Below are 6544 nucleotides of genomic sequence, written 5' to 3'. Positions count from 1 at the left end.
CATACATATGCAGAGCTGGAAATGTGAGCTAAGTGTCAAGTGATAGACCATGCCAGCGGCCTGCTAATTGCACTGACCCCATTGGGAAAGCCTCAGACTGTCTGATACCCCTTCTGGAAGAGGCTTCTTGGTCTGAGTCATCATATTTATTAACACAGGATTCACCACCATGTTTATGGTTGATTGCACCAGGAACAACCAGCAGATTCAAAGACAGTCATCAGTAGACTGGCCTTTACCCATGAGGCTGTCATATGAGTTCTACTTAACCTAGTACTGTGCTCAGCAGGAATGAGGATGGGCCAATTTAGTCTGCATCATTCTCTTGGAGAGTTTGAACTGAGAACACTCAGCATCAGAACCAGCAGACAATAGTATGGATGGAAGCCAAGAGATACCGAAAGGGGGCAAGAAACAGAAGCCATAGTAGAGTAGAAGCCATGACTGAACAGAAGCTATAAGGAGATTAAGGTCAGTTAATTGTTAGCAGCAGAAGACATAAAAACACAGATAAGAAGTAGCCTACCAGACGGAGCTTAGTCTGCTACAGAGCAGCTGATACCCGCTACTGAGAGAAAGATAAAATTGCTAGCCGCTGGAGTAAGCACTGTACACTGAATGAGCTTTCCATGCCTGCTCTTGAGGTTTGACTGAGTAGCTGCAGGATGATGTTCAAGTCTTCATTAGACTGCAATGCACAAGTGCTCCTGATATGTTGTATGCCCTTATCTCCTGAGGTAACCTACACACATTGTGTACAACTTGGAAGGGCTGGAGTAACCCAGCACCCTTTGCTGGCTGTCCCAGCACTCTGAATAGCCTATGAGAGCCTCTACATTTTCCCAGTATAAGAATACTGCTGGCAGTTCTGGTCCTAGCCAAAAAGGCTCACCTGAGAAAAAAGGTGTCATTTCCAAAATGATAAAAGAGTCAAATCAGCAGTAAGACAAAACAATTATAAGAATATAAAACATAAAACAAAACTACTCTCATACCCTATTGGCATATTTTAAATAAATACAGGCCTTTAGAGTACAATCTGACAATACCTATCAGGAATAGCCAGACACCTTACTATGGGTTGAATTGTGTCCCCCTAGAAAGATATGTTGAAGTCCTAATGCTGGTACCTGTGAATGTGACCTTATTTAGAAATAGGGTCTTTTCAGATGCAATTAGTTAAGATGAGATCACACTGGATCAGGGTGGGACCTAAGTCCAATGACTGGTGTCCTTCAAGAAGGCCATGTGCAGACACAGAGAAGAGAGTACCATGTGAACACAGAGGCAGAGACTAGAGTGATGTATCCTTACACAGGGGAATCCCAAAGACTGCCAGCAACCACCAGAAGCTAGATGAGGGACAAGGAACAGATTCTTCCTCAGGCTTAACTCTGCCAAAATCTTGATTTTGGACATCTAAACTCTTTTTTGTTGTTTTAAGTCAACAAGTGGGTGGCATTTTGTTACAGCAGCACTAGGAAACTCAACACATGTCCCAACTCCTAAACAAAAAGAAACCCATCTGGGAGTGTTTCAAAGAAATGGTTTAAAATATGGAAATATTCGTATCATGAACATGTCCATCATGGTGTTAGTTATAAGTGGGAAAAAACAGTACACAATAAAAAAATACCGTAATCCAAAATGGTTAAGTACATTATGCTCATGAAAACTATATATCATACGAAATGCTTTTGATGGTTAATTTTGTGTGTCAACTTGCCTGGGCTGTGGGTGTCCAGATATTTGCTGCCCGTTAGTGTTGTCCATGAGTATGTTTCTGGATGAGATCAAGCTTTGAATCAGTAGACTGAATAAAACAGAATGCCCTCTCTAGTGTGAGTAGGCCTCATCCAATCAATTGACAACCTAAACAGGACAAAAAGGCTCAGTAAGAGGGAACTCCTCCTGCCTGATTGCTTGCGTGGAACATTGGTCTTTTCAAGCCTTCAGACTTGGATGGAAACATAGGCTCTTCTTGGTCTCCAGCTTGCTGGCTGCAGCTCTTGGGACTTCCCAGCCTCAATAGCTGGGTGAGCCAATTCTCTCTCTCTCTCTCATTCATTCACTTTATATATATATATATATATATATATATATATATATATATATATATATATAATATATATATATTTATACATATAACGAATATATATATTCTGTTTCTCCGGAGAGCCCTGATTAACACAATGCTTATGATATAATGATTTGTGAAAAAAATTCCAGGACAATTTTATGTACTGTATGATTACAGGTATGTAAAATATGGCAATCTAAAAGATTGGAAAGAGATATATAAATGTTATTAATGGTTAGGTGAGGTGAAGGCTTTAAGGGAGAATTCTATTTTCTCTTTTTCAAAATGTTAGTAATGTGTTCAGATTTCTTACATAATTAAAAAAAGTTTTTTAAATGGTCAACTGTATTATTATTATCAAAAGACTAGATAGGATAATTTACATGAAATTTCATAAAGAATGTGATAAACATTCATACTCTAGATTTTCCAAGCTTTATTATTTCTATTTCAAATCCTACATTGATGGACTATATTTTTCAAACTTTATGTTGAATATTTTGACTTAACTGTCTGTCCATTGCTTCTTCTGAGGACCTATAAGAGATGAAGAAGTGTGGAAGATTTGAATTTTCCACTGAGGATACTGTCCTTAGGAGCTAGGACAAAGTGTATTTCTCTTTGTGAAATACCACTTCTATGAGCACAAGTCTATTTTGTTCATCATTGTTCCCAGCCCCTAACTCAGTTCCTGGCACATGGGAAGTGCTCAAAAACGATTTGTGAGCTGAAAGAACAAATGAATAATTGAAGGAATGAACTTCAGATAATAAAAGCTGGGTGCCTCTCAGCCCATGCAGTATTTTTCTTAGATTAAGTTTTCTGATTTCATGGGTTTCTTTCTCCTTTCTCCCTTTATCTTCCTTTATGTCTTGGTTCCTATCTTTTTTCTCTACTTCGGATGATCTTCACTTTTATTTTAGCTACTCTTTTATGGTAAGTTGCCTCACAGAGTTTTAGAAAGTAGAGTGAATGTAAAATAAATAGTATTTTAAAATAATTAATTGTAAGTAATAATTATTTTAAATTGTAAACTCTGTTTAAGTACTAAGCTATATGGTACAATTAATTTTTAAAAAGTTATACCATAATAAACTAAAATCTCTTTGAGATGAGAAAACTGGCCTTATAATTCTTTATATGTTTTACAGCATTTGGCAGAGGACAGTGAACGTTTCATATGCTTTATTTTATTTTTAATATACCTGCTATTTAAATGCTATAAACATTATTAAAATTGTTCAGAAACAGTATGATTATCAAGAAAATGATTAAATTTGATACAGTCATTTGATATTACAAAATCATTTTAAAAGATGTTTTAAAAATATTTATTTGCTTGAGAAAATAGTTATAATATAATGTTGGGTGAAAAAAGCAGAATACAAAATCATGTATACGGTTATCATCCAAACTTTGCCAGGGCCATGAACACACATAAATTGAGAGAGACAGAGAAAGAAGTGGGAGACTTTAAAGAATGCATCAAACTGATAGGAGTAATAATTGCTGGATATATGGGACTACAGATAATTTTTGTCTTCCTTGTAGTTTTTATATTTTTCAAAATTGCTACAATGAACATGCATTATTTTTTAATCAGGAGGAAAAAACCCATCACTTTAAAAACAAAAGCTCTGGACTCCACTGCTGGATACATGGGATTCAGAGGTGCGTTTGTGTGAAAAGATCTGGGTTGGGCTCTTTCCAGAGATAGCAAAATAACATAATGACTTTCAAGATTTCCTTCCCTTTCCCCTTTGTAGCATCTTTAAGATTCATTCCTGAGATAACCTATTCAGGGACTCCGGAATCTGTTTTTAAATCAAGGACACCTGATTTTCTCTCCTGTACTAGAAAGTACTGAGAGACTGTTAGGATACCAACAGCTGTTGAAGGATCCAGGAAACACACGGCTGCTTCTGAGTATAGCAAACAGATATATACCCAGCACTTGGATGAAAAAACAAACAAACAAACAAACAAACAAACCCTTATAAGAATTCTGCCATTCCAAACAACCCATGCCTATTTTATACTTACACCTTTTGGCCAAAACCTGAAGTGTCAGGAGAAGAAGAGCACAAGGAGGCTTGGGTATGTGTAAAAGGCTGTCACCACTTAGCTTCTTTGGTTCTGGACACTTCCAACTACATAATCCTCATTGCCTTGGAAGCTGTATCTGTTCATAAGAGTTGTGTGTGGACTCTGATGTTGACTTTCTACCTGTATATGACTTCTCTGTATGAATGTCCAGTTTCCAACAAAAAAGGAAAATACATACCATCTTCCCTCAAGCTCCAGTTGTGAAAAACCATTAGCAAGTTCCTTAGACTCAGAAATCTAGAATAGTTTTCTACTTCTCCTTGCCTTAGAACAGGATTACTAGTGTGTGCATGTGATGCTGGTGGGCAAGGATGGAATTCCATGACAAGATTTACGAAGAAGGCTCAGAAGGAAAGTTGTTATGGAAGAGAGTGATGCTCTGTTCTGACACAGAAAAGAATAAGAACTGAAGGCAACAAAAGACAATTACCTCTTATTTGCTGCCTTGGTTCCAAGTAGCTCTAGGATTCCAAGAGGCTTTGACTATTGCTGGGTCATCGAAGGGTTTCAAACTTTCCTCTCTGTTCAGAGTAGGGCTAGCTTGGGAATGGTGGAGCAATGGGAAGTAGGTCTTCCAGTCTTGCCCTATTCTGCATCCAGCTCTTAGATGCTGTGGGAACAAAGCAGGACTTAATGAAGGCCAAAATGAAGTCCCCTTTGCTATAATCCTTTTTCCCTCTACTGTAGCCTCTTCACACCCACTGTCCAGTGAGATATAGAGATAACGAGAGAAGATAAGAGAGTTGAAGCTAAGAAGAGGATAGCTCTTGAGGCTTAGGCAAGGAGGCAAGGTCCTCTCCAAAGTCTGTCAGAGCTTGCCAATCCTAAAAGAACAAAGGCAACTTTGGGGGGCAGAGGAGGAAAGGGAGGCTCAAAGAATCCCTTATTCCCCACATAGACACTGGGAGGAGTTATGAGAATAGATCATGTGGCTCTTTATGGGGTAACAAAAAACAAGGTCCACCACAGCTTCCTGCAGCATCAATTGTGATTCAATTTCCCAATCAATTGGACTCCTATGGATGGGAACTTAGAAGCTGAGCTAAAAACCACAAGGTAGCAGGAGGCCATGGATAGCATACATTCTCCCAAGTCCAGGAGAGCTGCCACAGGTAGACTGCCTGAAGCATTCTGATAGGATGGGGCAGCTAGATTGGGCCTATCTAGATCCTTATGCCTATCACCAGATATAAACTCATTTCTAGCTTCTGGAAGAAAATAAATTACTCTGTACTAAACTATATATGCTTACGTACTTTATCCAGTGGTCAGTACGCAGCAGACATTGTGTTTGGCTTACCCCGACCCCTTCTCCACAGTCACCTACCAGTTGGGGGTGGTCATGGGTCATTAGTTCTGGCTGATAGTATATAAGTAAGATCACCCTTCCCTCTTCTTCCTGCTTAAAATATAAACTTGATATCTGGAATGCAGTGACCATTTTGTCACCATGAGGTGACAGATGTATATAAAAAAGGTTGAGAATCAGACATTAACCTTGACATTGTCAAGCTACTGAGCCAAAACAGCAAGTACATATGACCAGATTTCTTATATGACACAAATAATACCCTATTTTTTTTAAGCCACTATATTGGGGTTATGCTACTTTCAACCTTGAAGCTTTTCTAAATGATACAGGGAGTCTACCTAGCTTTACTGAATTATTAAAGTGTTGGTTGTCGACAATAACCTAAGCCAAAAGAGAGATAACAAATACATAGCTTTGTCAATCAATTTTTCTGCCAATATCTACCCATACATGCAGAAGGTCAGTGAAAGCCAATCACAATAAGACTATCACCCTTGGAACTGGTTAATTGGGGGATGGGCAGGCCTAAGACAATTGAGATCAAGGACCTACTTGAGTTTCTGGGAAAAGGAGCTAGTTTCCCTCTCCTGCTGGATATAAACAAGGAAGCGCATTATTCTAGTTGCTGCTGGCAGCCATATTATGTTCATGAGAGAACTAGTCTTATCAGGAAGCCAACACCGTGGCAGAGAATATGGGTCCTTGATGACCTCTCTAAGGTGCTGAATCAGTTGGCTCTGGAGTCTACCCTACTTTTAGACTTACTAATATATGAAATACATGTCATTGGTGTTCAGGCCAATTCAAAGTCGGGCTTCTGTTACTTAAAGCTGGAGGTATCCTATCTGATACAGAGTTTGGTACATGAAACTAAAGTGCTACAAGTCTCAGACTCTAAAATGTGATGTGGAATTTGTTGAGTAGAGAATGTGGGACTAATGGCAACGGGCACCCTGATATTGTTCCTCACTGAGAGGCTCTAGAATCTTGCTTGGGAAAAAGTTGGTAAAACTCTTTTACCTCAGGGGCAGACATACCTACTAAAG

This window comes from Kogia breviceps, chromosome 6 (genome assembly GCF_026419965.1).
Source record: "Kogia breviceps isolate mKogBre1 chromosome 6, mKogBre1 haplotype 1, whole genome shotgun sequence".
In the NCBI taxonomy this organism is placed as follows: domain Eukaryota; kingdom Metazoa; phylum Chordata; class Mammalia; order Artiodactyla; family Physeteridae; genus Kogia; species Kogia breviceps.
The sequence above is the reverse complement of the archived record's forward strand: the minus strand, read 5'-3'. Positions refer to the sequence as shown.